We start from the raw sequence: 14,640 nt of genomic DNA, 5'->3' as shown, positions 1-14,640 counted from the left end.
GACGCACTGGCTCTTGTTACAGCATGTGCGCTGGAATGGCCCCAGCACCATGTCTGGTTCGTGACAGAGACCACCAAGTGGTAGCTAGAATTATTTAGGGGAAGCCTCTACTTGACAAATGCCCCGCCTCTGAGAGAGAGAAGACCAATGAGATCACGAGAGCAAAGCGCAGAGGCCACGCCAGAGCCTGTGGCTGTGCAAAGAGAAGGGGCGCCACTGCCTTGGCGAATGCAGCAACCTAATTAAGTCTGTCTGCAAGAGAAAGCAAAGCCGTGACCTCGGCCCTCCCACCCATTCGGAAAGAATGCTGCGAAGAAATTGTACATGAAGCGGGCTGGTGATGAAAGGAGCGAGCCAAGATGACTCGCTGACCTACCCATTAATTGTTCATTAAATACCCGTATCCACATGAGGAACAGCACCGCAGCGCCAGGAGAGAGGGATGTCTCAAATGACCTTGCCAAAAAAATGAAAGCTGCAGACAGAGGACCATGGCAGATTGTCCCCACGAGGGAGGAACCCTATGACAGGGACCCAGGGGTGTGGCTGCAAAGCCTCAGACAGTGCTCTGGTGGCTTGGGGATTCCTTTCAGAATAGGCTAAACAAATCTCTTCTTATTTTTCCTATCAGAATCTTTCGTATCCCCACCGTGTCCCAGATGACCTGCTGCAAGGATCTGTAGGAGGAGGCACTTGCAGACTGTCCCTCTCTCCTCCCCAGGAACACAGATGCACACACTCACAGGTGCGGGGGCTGCTCCTCAGGCCACAGGGTGCCAGGCGGCTGCTTTGCCCTGCTCTTTACAACAAGGTGATTGAAAATTGGTTCCCTCCTTCGCTCCCTCTGTCACCATGGCCCAGCCTCTGAGGAATGGTATTGTTTAGCCTTGAAGGAGAAGGGTAAAGAGTCTCCCACAGAGAGAAAATGGGAGGTCACGACCTCTCGAGGGAGGCCTCTGCTCATTGCTGCATAATGATTCCCAAGGGCCTGCCAATGACTGCATGGGTGCCTGCAAGGTGAGTGTCCCGGCGCAGCCTCGGAGGGGAGACAGGGCTGGTGACGCAGCTCTACAAGGCCAGGCCCACACCTCTCAACACACAGGGACTGGTAAGGAACGGGAAGTCAGGGGCACCTGCTTCAAGGCCTGGATCCTCCACACACTACGGGCTTGCACACATCATAAAACATCTTAGGTCTCAGTTTCCTTGTCTGCAGAATGGGTGTGGGGATATAAAACAAGTTCTGCTTACCCACGAAGTGAACTTTGTTGTAAAGGCTTGTAAGCCTTCAAGTCCTCTAAAATGTCAGTGTGTCCTGGTGTTTTCACCATTAGTGACATTATTTTGCAAGAAGAGGAAACAAGGGCCAAATCAGAAGTCCTTGACTAGTGGCCAAGATGGGACTAGAAACCAGAGCATAAGGTCACCACCAGAGTAGCCAAACCACTTGGGGACAAACCACCTTTGGACCCAGAGCCCACCCCAACCCCAGCCTCCCCCTGGCATTGCAATAGACATGGTCTTCAAACTCGAGCTTTATCAGAATCACCTGGAGGGCCCTTCTCCCATGGGGACCTGAGAATTTGCCTTTCTAGCAAGTTCTCAGGTGATGCTGATGCTGCTGGCCTGGCACCCCACTTTGAGAACCAGTGGAACAGGAGGCCATTGGTGGGCGAGGAACTAGCCAGCTGATGACAGCTGTCAACCTCTGCAGCTTGGCCTCCCCAAGTCCCAAGCCCACCAATATTGTAGTCATGCCTCGCCACCTGAAGATCAGAGGAGGCTGCAATCCTGGACTTACCTCCAGTGGCTCCTCCCTTCCCTAGCTGTGTGGCCGGGCTAGTCATGCCCCCTCTCTGAGCTTCAACTACTCCTCCACGCAATGGAGATCATGCCTCTCTTGCCTCCTCATGTTCTGGGCCCATCTCTGGGTCCCTAAGTGCAACCTGGGCCGGGTGACCTCACCAGCTTCCCCAGAGCTACTCGCTTAGCTACAGCGAGCACAAACTGAGAACTGAGAACTGAGGGCTCAATGAGGGGCCACACATTTCCAGCTGCTGGGCATCAGTCACGTCTTGGAATCCTCCATCTTCTCTCCCTCCCTGGGCAGCAAGAATCCCAGGCCCTGAAGGAGTCAGACCAGCCAAGTGGGAGCAGCGTCTGGGAGGCGGTTTCTCGCCCCTCCCTCCCAGGAGTTGAGAGCCTGATGGCAGCTGCGAAGCCCCAGCTGTGGGAGGGAGGGGGCAGCTTTGACAGCTGTGAGCCTTGACCGCGGCAGGAGGCAGGTAGTCATGTTCCTGGAAACTGGGTCTGCTCCCTACATGAAAAAGGCCAAGCAGAAGCCTCCCACAGACCAGTGTCTTCCCCAAATCTGCAAAGGGATCTTTTTCAGAGATGTGGAAAGACCCAGTGGCTCAGAATAAAAGAGCCTTGGCTCACTCTAGTTTTCTTCAAGGAGAAGCAGTTTGAGACCAATCCCTGAGCTCGGTCCACGGATGGGGTGGTGAGGTCTGAAAAGGAGCAGCAGAAGGGATGGAAAACAAAAACAGACTCCATCCCACCACAAGTCCTCCCCGAGGAGAGCGCTTCCTCCCAGCCATGGGGTGAGGAGCTCTGTGAGGAAACCGGGGAGACTTGGCAGTGGGGGGCTGGATAGGGGCCAAACCCACCAGGAAAATCACTTCCATGTGCACAACCCCAGGTACCAACGAGACTAGTCTTCAAAACACGATCCGAGCGGCTTCCTTCCCTGAATCTAAGTGGGAAGAAGTAGGGCAAAGGGGATTAATTCGTGCCCAATCCTGCAATTTGCTCAACATTCGAATCTCATGATAACCCAGAGACGTAAGTATTGGGGTACCCCTTTCATAGAGGAGAAAATGGAGGCAGGGAGTGTCTTTCTAGAGTTCACAGAGCTAAAGTGCAGCCAAGGAAGGACTCTCTTCTGTTGATGATTCCCAATCCCGCATTCTTTCCATGACACGAGGCTGCCTGTCCTCTGTCCTCCCCTACTTTGTGGCCACCATGGTGATCCGGTCCACAGCAGCTTCACCCTCCATCTTCCCCTTCTTCTGCTCCTGCCCAATTTCTCTTACTCTGCTTATCCCGGGACTCTATTACAGCATCTTCCCAAGGGAAAGTGTAGGAACCCTCCACCCCTGAGGCCCTGGGTGGAGGGTGTGGGAGGGAAGGGCGCTGCTCAGGCCCTGGGGAATGGCTGGAGTGAGCCATTTCCATTTCTGACGTCCACATGTCTATTTGGACCCCTGTTTGGGCATATTTTTAGCTCACACAGTGCTGCTCAGAGCTGCCTCTGTTGAAGCCATCTGACCCACACGCCAAAACGTGATGGATTTTCCTAGGAGGAGCGGGCATCAATCTCATTTTACTGCCTGGCTGGCTGACCCAGCGGAGTCTGGGTCACAAGGCTCAGCCGCCGGGACACTGGCAGGGGAGGGGGAGAGAGGGAGATACACAACCCTGGCCGTGGGAAGACCTCCCAATCTCCCTCAGTGAAGGGGCTGCTGGGGAGAGCAAGGGGCTGGTATCCCGTGCGGAGGGATCTTCGCGAAATGGAAAGGGCTCCTGGCACCTCTGGCCTAGCTCTTCCCTCCCTCCTCTTTTCAAGAGAGCTGCCAATTGAGATCTGCCAGAGGAGGCCACCTGTAGGGCTCCCCACTCCCATAGGACGACGGTGTCATCAGACACAAACACAGAACGAGGATTGGTGTGTTCCAGTTACTGCTCCACAAATTTCCTTCTGTACCAAGGACCAAGGCAACTATTCCATGTCTGTGTGGGAAGTCTTCTGGGAAGTCTTCCAGGCCTGGAGCAAGCTTGACCTAGAGCAGAATCCCTAATTTAAAGAGGTCACCAGGCACCTCTGTACAGAAGGCCTCAGAGCCCTGAGAGGTCAGGGGATAGGCTGTGGTCACCCCTCATCCTGCCCCTGTTCACCAGGCTGCCTCATCCTGGGAGGAACAGAGGGTTCCTGCAGCACCTTTGTCACCTGCACAGACCCGCTGGATAGACAGACATGGCCGGAGACACAGGGGACCACTGTCCGCTTCACCTCTATGTTCTGTGAAAATGGAGGTGTGACAGGCAGAAACTGCTCAACTCTGCTGACCAGGGATGAAGAAAAAGCATAAAACCCCCCAAAAATGGTGTTGCTGAGAGACTGAGGAGGTGGGAACAGAGGCAGGTCTGTGTCTGAGTCCTTACTCTGCCACTAACACGCTTCATCCCTCGGTCCCACGTTCCTTATCTGTAGAGTGGGAACGCTGGACATCTACTTGGCAGGGTTGTTTAGAAGGCTGACTTAAAATTTTTAGATAATAGAGATAATAGGAAATGTCTGAGATATAATGGACATTTAACAAAAGTGTGTTTCCTTCCTTTCCGCAAGATCTTCATCTTAAGTAAGAGCTCAATCTGCCTGCAAACAAACCGGTGGCTTAGAAAGAAACTTGGAGCAGGTGACTTTCTCCTGAAATAAAATGGAATGAGGTTGCCCAGCGAGGAGCCAGCACCGATTCAAGGGGTCGCCGGCAGCCTGTCCAAGCCTGCCCCGGCGACACCCAATCTCCTCCTCCTTCAGAGTCCAAAATAGTTTGTGGGAGGACGTTGGTCAGACAATAGAATAAAGAGCTCAAAGTCGGAGACAGACACCTACGAAAGATTGCCATTGATTAGCAGAGAAAAAACAGAGTTCCCAGGGTCGGTGGTTATAAATAATGGTGATCCTGACACTGCTGTATGTCAAGCAGCCAAGTCAGTCCCCAAAAGCCAGCGTGCTGCCTCAGCCAGAACCAGAATGCCTTCACAGAAATTCATCAGCCGCCCAGTGCTTCAGCTAATTATGGACCGAGGAGGCCATGCATGTGGGCAGCGCCTAGATGGTCCTTCCCTGAGGCTGTCATCCAAGGGACTCAGAAGCAGGCCCTCCCAGCACGCCTGAGGACTGGCCAGTTGCTTTCTTAGCTGCCCCTGATGGCTTCTCGTAACTATCCCATCATAATATCCAGTTCCTGGTTGGTTCCTAGGCTCCTTGCTGAGACCTCTCTGATCTCGCCCCCATCCATTCTGTCTCACTTCTTGCTTGTCTCTTTTAACTTACTGTTATCTCCTTGTGCCCTTGTTAATAATACAAATAACCGCTATCGATCAAGCACTCACCCTGAGCCAGGCACTGTGCTGGGCGCTCACCACCCATTGTCTCATTCAGCTTCACAACTCTGTTAAACACGCATCGCTATCCCAGTGCTACAGACAAGGAAGCTGAAGTTCAAGGTGATTAAGCAATTTGCCCAAGGTCACCCAGCTGTTAGGGGTGGGCCACCAGACTCTAAACTCTAATATGAGTGGTCTGTCCCACCTGCCATCATGACAGCCCCCTGGCCTCTGTAACTCCCACTCCAGAAAGAAAACACCGCTTTCTGAACCATCAATGGAAGTCAATCACATTTATAAGGACAGAGAGAGTCATTTCATTGTGGAACTCATTCTTGCCACCCTTGGTTGTCACCACCTAAGCTCAACAGGAGCAGCAGGGACGCTTTCTGGAGATGAGGATGGCACCAGAAGGCAGAAATCCAAGACCCCAGTGCCCCACAGAAGAGCAGAGGGTCTCGACAGCCTCAGGGGCTCTCACGTCACAAGGTGAGTCCTGAGGGCGACTGTGTGCATGCAGGAGGAGGGAATCTCTTGGCAGGAGGTGGAGGAAGAGGGAATGGGAGTGGAAGGCAGGATCTGTGAGAAGCGTGTGTTTTCTTTGCACTGGCCAGACCCTAGGGTCTCAGGCTGCCAAAAATGCTCAGAAGAAAACATTAATTCCATACCACACATTTAATTACACATGAAATGGAATGTCTTTAAATGGAAAAGAATAACATTCCCAGAGCTCCAACTGTGGTGTTTGAAGTGGCAGGAGTGGGGCGGAGGGCCAGCTCTGAATCTTTGAGGAGGAAGGGGACCACTGAGAGGGCAGGACCCCTGCCTTCGCTGGAGGTAGGAATTTCTGCCTGCCATCACAGACCTGCCCTCACCCCTTCCCATGGCCCCACTGGCTGCGTCTCGCTTGCTTGTGCATGGCAGCGCAAGTGGCACTAACTTCCCCTTCGGTATTGCATAAGAGCATGACCAGGTAAACATGCCCCCGGCCGGTTGCAGACCCTTTGCAGTGGCCTGCAGCCAACCCAGCCAGCTCTACACCTGGACAGATGAGCAGAGCAGAGCTACACTCTCCCAATAACTGCTCTTGCAAAGCAATCCCCGGATGATTTACAGGCTAGGAAAACAAGAGGACTCCAGGGTTCATGTCAAGGATCAAGAGAAGACATTTCAAAGGCTGGAGAGCCCACAAAAGAACTCTGCAGAATTTTTCTTGGAGGCCTAGAATTTAAAATTTGTCCCCAGTTACCTACCAGATGAGGGTAACCAGGACATGGAAAAGCATTCCAAGTTGAATGAACACCAGCGCCTTCTGCTGTTGTCATTCTGCTGGAGTAAGGCTGACTCAGGACTGTTTGTCTGAGCCCCCGATGATGTTTCTGCTGGCCAGCCCGTGTCCCATCCCAAGGCTCTTCTCACTGAATTGGGACTTCCCCATCCTATTATTTTCAGAATTTGATGCCTTTGCAAAGAGGCTCTGAAGGGTGCTGGCAGCTGCTCACGTCAAAAGAGCAACATCATGTGTTACTGAGTTTGCAGACTGGGCCCAATACAGAGCAGGTACTCACTAAATATTTGATGAATGAATGAACGAGCTAAAACCCCCTCCAACGTCCTCCTAGGGACTGTAGCAGGGAGAACACTACAAAGAGGGAGGAAGGAGAAAAGCTGAGGGAGTAGTAAAAAGAAAGGAAAGATGAGTGAGAACGGGACAGGATCCAGGAAGTTCCAAAGAGCAGCCTTATTTATGTGCTGTCTCCAAGGCTGGCCCCGGGAACCAGGATCACATCAAACCAGGACACTTCCGAGACCCACATCCTAAGACTCAGTCTCCGGCACTCAGACTTCTAAACAAAGTACCCCTGTGGTCTGCGTCTGCGGAAGCTCAGTGAACACCGGGTCTCCTCTCCAGGGCACGTGTGCACCCTGAGGCTAGAGGTAACGGACACTGAGACGCTGTGTTCCCACCAAGATAAATAAATAAATAAGACACCCTGCTGTTTCTGGAAGCAGCGAAGAGAGAGGATCAGTGGAGGACTGTCTGTTCTGGGGCTATTTCCAGCTCACGTTTCCTGACACAAGAGGTTCAGAGAGCGAGGCTAAAGTTCAGATGTGTCGCTGCCCCCAGGTGCTACTTCTCAGACCTGGACCAGCATGGGCTCAGGCATTTACTGACACCACGGGGCCCCTGATGTTGGCTTCCCTAGCCAAGCCTACCCTCTCATACCCACTTCCTTCGTCTCCATGTCCTGTTGGCCCTTCCCATGGTGAGAGGACCCCTCTGGCTCTCGTTAAGCCTTGACTGTCGGAGCCAAGAGTAAAGAGCAAAAGAACCCCCAAGGAAAGCATCTGGAATTGAGAAGTTAGGTGCTGAAAGATGAAGCTCAGACTCGGACTGGGAGTCTGTCCCTCCAGCAACTTGCCCACTTCCCCACCTCCTCCCCCTCTTCCGGCCTGGGTGTTTCCTTTCCAACTTGACAGTGGCAAACTCCCGCTCAAAATGCCCATACAAGGGGCGCATTCTGCATCTCAGTCTCCCCAGAGGCCCTTCTCCTCCAGCACTGTCGAGGGATGCTGCCTCAGCCTCTCATCCCTGGCATCTAACTCTGTCCACCAAATCTATTCGGTGACATTATGGTTTCTCACCAGCAAACACAGAGCTTAAGGCGTTCAAGGTTGTTCCTTCCAGCTCTGGAGCTCCAGCCAAGACATAGACTGCAGGGTACCATAGAGTCATGAGGCTGCAGCTTCACACAGGAAGTCTTGAGGTCAGGAAGCAGAAATGCCTCTGAGAACCACAGGGTGAAGCAAAGGACCACAATCACCCACTCACAGAACACACCACTGGCCTCCATGCCTACCAGCTACCTTCGATCCAGTAGCAAACAGAACCCCTTCAGACAAGACGGGGAGGAATGGGCATTATAAGACTTGTATGGTCAGAGGCAACAATATATTCAAATGAACAAAAACAAATACACAAAGAGGAAGGCAAGAAGGAGGCCTTCTTGGAAATAAACATCAGTATTAGACCAAGAGGAATGAGGCAGAGCATGGTTGTGAGGTGAGGCAGAACTGGGTACGAATTCACATTCAGCAGCACATCTTAGGAGGCAGCATTTGGCAATCTACTAAACGAGTCTCAAGCCTTGATGTTTTCATGAGTGAAATTAGGAAAATGTCCATCTCACTGGATTGTCATGAGGAGTCAATGAAGTTACGCATGTATAGTGATGCGCTTGAAGTGGCTTGAGTAAACTAATGGCTGTAAAGTTCATAAATGAACAAGCCAGTTCCTTCCTCCCACCCGCCCTCTACTCAAACCTTCAATGATCCTCCCTGATGGCTTAATCTCTCTGAGCCTCAATTTTCTCACCAGTAAAGTGGAGATTTTTTAAAAAGTGCCTATCTCATGGAGTCGTGGTATCTTTAAGTGAGATAAGTGGTGTTAGGTGCTTAGAACAGTGCAGGGGCACATAGCAGGTGTCCAATACGCATTATCCTATAGTCTCTATGTCTTTAGGGTAATCTTTAGTCTCAGTTTCTGGTCTTTAGTGTCAGTTCTGATATTTGGGAACTCTGATAACCTGCCCTAATCCCCAGGCTTCTTCCTCATGAATTCCTTACCTAAATACATTAAATAGGTCCAACAGATGGATAGCCTGGTCATTCATTGACCTCAGAGCCCAGCTCATGAGTTCACATCCACGCGTCCTCACTCACACCATTCCCCTACCTGGGGTACCCTTCTCCCACTTCCACTAGGAGAAATCAACCCAGGCCTCAAGACTGGCTTTAATCCTATGTTCTCCATAAGATCTTCTCCCCATCCTCTTTAAAAAGACCTTTCTCTCCCCTCAGGATATCCATCCCTAATGGAAAACAGGTGTCCTGGACCACCTCTGCTTACTTTGCCGCTCCCCGACATAAAGTCAGCTCACCCGAGAGTAGCTCAGAGAAAACAAGCTCATGACAGCCTCACTACCTCACTAAAGCGCATGGCATTAGCAAAGGCTAGTATCAGACTTTTATATATACGTTCGGTACACTAAGGCCCAGGATTCTGGTTGATGTGGGCACAGGCCACATTCACTAGTTGCAAAAAGATGCTGCTGTCTCCTGGCCTGAAGAAGTTTTTTCTCTCTCATTCTTTCCCCGGCGAGGAACTTAATGAAGACTTTAGCTTAGGCACAAAGTACCCTAGGAAGGGAACAGGGAACCTACTGAGGCCATGGGACCCCATCTTAGGGGCCTTTCTTTAGGAAGGTTCCATTTCAGCCCTGCCCAAAGCAGGAAGCCCCAGAGAGAAGGGGAGCTGTGGTTCTGAAGGAAAAGGAAGGCAGGACACCCTGTCCACGAGAATTTACAAACCGATATCCCCACGTGGGGCCCTTAACCCTGAGGGTCTTTCTTCAAGAAAGACTCTTCTTTCCCCTTCTTTGCTCAGGGCTTAAACTGGGACATAATTCGGATCTTCTAGGACATGCTGATGCCCTCCGAGAAACGGCTTTTGCCCCCGGGGGCGGAAGGAGACACGTCTGTGGCTGCTCTGGTCACCCACCCAGAGCGTAGCTTCCTGTCTTCCCCGAGCTGTGCTGAGGGGTGGTGATAAAGCTCACCTGCTAGTCCGCACATCCTCTCCCCGCCCGGGAGGCCCCAGCTCCCTTACTCCTCCCGACTCAGCTCAGCTGCACATGCTTCCTTTGCAGTTCCGTTGGCACAAAGTGCTCTCTGCTGTGGGTTCAACGCGTGCCCCGCCCCCCGCTCCCATTCATCCCGGCCACGTCTCCCTTTGCCTGACCTCAGTGTTTGTACATCCACTTGACCGGACTCTGTGGGAGACCCCTGAAGCCGGCCTCCACAGACTGCGGAGGCTGTCGAGGGGCCCAGGGAGTCCACCGCTGGGTCCCTTCCAAGAGGGATGTTCCCATTTCCAGCTCCCACTCCCCGAGCTAAGGCATCCGCCAGGCCTCCTCGCCCCCCTCCCCAGGCGAGCCTCTCTAAGCCTCTGGCTCTGGTCCTCACTCTCTTCAGCTCTGTATCTGATGGGGTTCAAGGTCAGAGGCTGGAGCCGGTGGGTCCTCGGCCATCAGGCCCTTGCCGTGGGCAGCCCGAGCTCGGTGCGGCCAGCTGATTCGTTCCGCACGGCCTCCGCCATCCCGGATCGGAGCCTCCCCTGTCGAAGCCCGCTCGCTCTGCCAGGTGTTTCCCCACCACATCCTCTGAGCTGACTTCCAAGAGTTCCCCCAGACCAGATGTTAAACGCACTGGTCGGTGGTTTCCTGGCCTGTCTCCTGAACATCCCCCTACCTTATAATTCTGCAAAAACCGGAGAAAAAGCCACAACTGGTGGAGTTCTGGGCGCCCCTATCTGACCCCTGGAACCCCTCCGTGGGCCTGGCAGCTCAGATGAGGTCGATTCAAGTTCACCAAGTCTCTAGTTTGCTATCTCTGGCACTGGCTGAAGTCATCAGCAAACACTTGTGTGGTGCCTTGGATAGGAAGACCATTGTTTCTAGTTCTGGTGCCCAAAGAAATGGAGCCACATAGAAGTTTGGGCTTTGAACGATGTCAATGTTATTTCTGTCTTACCAATCCTTTGGAAGATCCCACAAGTTGGGGGGTCAAGTGGCTGTCAGGACTGTCAGTGGAAAATCAGGTGAGGAGAGAAGACCTCATTGAATATCATAGACCTGTGTTGGTGACAACTGGCCACCTCTCGTTGTTAGCCTGGACATCCTTGGGTGGCCCCCAACACATCAAGATGGGGCCTCTGGGGCATCAGCCTCAGGAATCCACAGAAGACGTACTCAGGAGCCCCCCCAAGAAGCCATGCTCCCATCCCCTGCAGGTGGACCCCAATTCCCCCTCCCGCCGGCCTTGGGGACTCCTCCCCTCTGGTTTTTCAAAAGAGATTGTTGCTTGATGTGGTGACGTCTACACACTGTCTGTCTGCTGTGGCCGTCTTCACAAGAGGCCTCTGCGGCCTCCCTCTCCTGATCCTTACCACCCCTTTCTCCACTCCTTCTCTGAGAACCAGCTCTTCCTAACCCCCTCACCCACCTGCTCCTTCTCCATGTGGGTTATTGGCCTTCATTGCTGGCCTGCTCATTACTGCTTTCTGCAGCTGCTCTGGTCCTGTCTGACCTTTTCATTGTGAGTGTGTGTGTGTGTGTCGCGCGCATGCTTTCTTTGTCTCTGAAATAGATCTTCATTACAGGCTCCCCAGGTAGGTGTGAAGGGCTCCTTGAGCCTCCAGGGTGCACGGCTCAAGCAGGGCCCACAGGCCTCAGATGCTGTGTCTCTCCTGCCAGCTGTCAGAGAGGACAGCCTTGGAGCACAGTTCTCTTTGCACAGCCCCTCCTGGCCCTGGGAATTGCAGCCAAAAGAACTATGAGAGATAAGCCATTTCCCACACCAGCTCTGTTACCCTATAACCTGGCCCTTTGCCTCTGTGTTCTGTCTCTGGGAACTTACCCATTTTCCCATTTTCAGCACAAAAAGTACAGAAGCTGAACGACCAGGCAGCTATGGCCTCCTCCTGCAAATGTGTCTTGTGTCAGTTACACGTGGATGTCATCCTGTTTAACTTTTCCATATCTGTGAGATTTTGGGTCACACATATGTGAATCTCCAGTTACTCCAGGTCATGACTCAGGCAGAATGATTTAGGATATCCAGGTTATAAAATCAGGAAGGAATTAAATATTTGGATTGAAGACCAGTCATGGGGGAAAAAAAATGTTATCTGCAACAGAGCAAAACCACTTGATAAATGTCTCATTGAAATGAAGAGACCTCCCCCCAAAAGAAGTTTCTATCAGAGCAGGGGTTGGTAAGTGGAGTGTGTTGTGCATGTCCATGATTACTGATTTCACATGTGTGAAAAGCTATGTCATGCTCTAAGCCTGGTGTGCTGTCTGTTCTGTTTTCGTTTAGTGGATGTTAGAAATAAACGGATTAATAAATAAAACCACCTAAAAGTGCATTTATAAGTTCCCTGACAGGCACGGTGATCTCAAGGGGTCTGATTTTTTTTATAAGTCCTTTCATTTCTCATGTGCAATCTTTAGCCATAGATTTCCCAGGAGTGTGCTGGGGAAAAGAAACCACGAGCCAGTGCTGTTTTCTGGTCCTGTGGGAGTGGGAAGGGCAGGGAGTGGAGAGGCACTTCTGATGGCATGGTGGTTAAAGGCTCGATGCTGGCATTAGACACACCCAGCTCTGCTATTGACTGGCTGTGTGATACTGGGCATCTTACTTGACCTCTCTGAGATGATGTCTCTTCTGATAAGTGTGACCCACCTCAGATGTTTGTAAGTAAAAGAGATAATATTTGTCTGTAAACCTCTTAGCACAGTGGCAGGCGTCTAGTGAGCACTAGTTGTAAGATTCATGTCTGCTCTCTTATCCAGGATCGCTCAGTCTGGGCTGCCTCACAAACGCTCACTTGCCTTGGCATCTATGGATGCAGAGACAAGCACAGACTCGAAAGTCCTTTCTCCTCTAAGAACGCACCCACTGCCCCTGCCCACCAAAAGCAGGAATTGTCTGCAGAAGCCTCTGCCTGCCACTTACAGCTACAAAGAACTCTGACTGCTCCAGGCCATTGGCCTTCAAGCAGGGCCCTCTGCCTGGCTTACGGAGGCTGTTTGTCATCTGCTGTCTCCTACGAGGGTCAGGAGATCTGGGGACACAGTAGGGAACAGGGAAGCCAGAGGGCAGCGGGCAGCACATGATAAGCTCCCAGTAGGTGGAGATGACTTGGAGGAGCAGTTACATTGGCATATGGAGCCTTTGGAGTGGCTGAATGGTACATTAGCGGGTGAGTGGCTCTCTGTCCGGGTCCTGGCTAAGAGAGAGCTGGAAAATGTCCACCCACAACAGAGTTTGTAAGTAACCTTTGCTCCAAACCTAGCTGGCAGGGACAGCCACCCCAGGCCCCTGCATGGTGGTGGTCCTGGACAGAAAAGAGGCCAGTTCAACAAAAATGGTCATTTCGATAGTGATGGAAACTAGGGCACCCAGCCAGATTCTCCCCATTACTTGCTGAGGGGCCACATACTCCTTCAATCTGTGATATATTCAACCAACAGGCATTAAAGTTACAGTGAGTGTCAGGAACTGGGCTATGGGCTGGGGACACAGAGGGGACAAGAGACGCTGCTGGGCCTCCAGGGGCCCACTGGTCTAGAGCAGAAGACAGACGAGTCACTGGGCAATGCCAATACAGTGCGATGAGCACCCTGTGGGCTAAGGAGAGGACCCAGCGGCACCCGGAAGGGGCATCTAACTGAGCCTTGAGGGTCCCAGAAGACTGCTGATGGGGGGGAAACTATCTACTCTCTCTGAGCCCCGATTCCTTCGTGTATAAATATGAAAATATAGATAAAAATGACTTTCCCACAAGTCAGATGGAGAATATTCTAATTCCGTCATTCATCAACAATAGCAATATAAATGACTGATAAGGTGTTTCAGCTTACTCCAGACTTAAAGACTATGCCACTCTGTTTTTCATCAGGGGTGGGGAGGTTGTTTAGAGGAGAGCCACCCAGGAAAGCCGGCCTTGCTCTGATCACCCCACCTCATTCTCTGGCTGTGCCTAGAAATCTCCCACTGCCAGGGCAGAGAAGTGGGTTTCATTGCTTCCTTGTCCAACCTGCTCGGCTCTGGCCAACCCTGCTCAACGTGACTTATGGGACCAGACCACCTGGGATCAAACTCAGCCTATACCAATCATTTTGCTCTGTGATCTTGGGAAAATTACCTAATTTCTCTGGTCCTTGGTTTCTTTCTCTGTAAAATAGGATGTAACAATAATAGTACCCACCTCAGAGAGGTGTTTTTGTATAGATGTGTTCGTGTGTATAAAATACTTAGAAAAGTAAATTAGGCAAGCATCATTAAATGTCAGCTTTCATCATCATCACCATCAAGATCTTCATGGTCATGATGACCACACTCTCACAGAGGGTCCATTTGTGCAGTCGGCACCCTCCTTGTGGAAGGTTGTGTGGCATCATTAAGAGGTTGGCCTTGGGGCTGGCCCCGTGGCCGAGTGGTTAAGTTCGCGCGCTCCACTGCAGGCGGCCCAGTGTTTCATTGGTTCGAATCCTGGGTGCGGACATGGCATGCTCATCAAACCACGCTGAGGCAGCGTCCCACATGCCACAACTAGAAGGACCCACAACGAAGAATATACAACTATGTACTGGGGGGCTTTGGGGAGAAAAAGGAAAAAATAAAATCTTAAAAAAAAAAAAAAAAGGTTGGCCTTGACTCAAACCCAAGCTCTGCTGCCACTAGCTGTGTCACCTTTTGGAGCCTCAACTTCCTCATCTATGAAATGGGCTACTAACAACACCTATACCATGGTATCGTTGTAAGATTAAGTGAGATCATATGTTGAAAGCAGCCAGCATGGCACCTGGAAGATAGGGGGCTCTCGGCCGATGGGAGTGGCTG

The 14,640-nt window shown here is 51.8% G+C and overlaps 1 protein-coding gene across 4 annotated transcripts in view; it reads right to left on the bottom strand.

The window, feature by feature from the left end:
* The window catches only part of NTRK3 (neurotrophic receptor tyrosine kinase 3), a 361,677-nt gene that overhangs the window by 63,731 nt on the left and 283,306 nt on the right, over window positions 1-14,640 (bottom strand). The window lies entirely within an intron of this gene.

The sequence above is a fragment of the Equus przewalskii genome, chromosome 1 (assembly GCF_037783145.1).
Source record: "Equus przewalskii isolate Varuska chromosome 1, EquPr2, whole genome shotgun sequence".
Lineage (NCBI taxonomy): Eukaryota > Metazoa > Chordata > Mammalia > Perissodactyla > Equidae > Equus > Equus przewalskii.
Note: the sequence above shows the minus strand (reverse complement) of the source record. Positions and strands in the feature narration are given on the sequence as shown.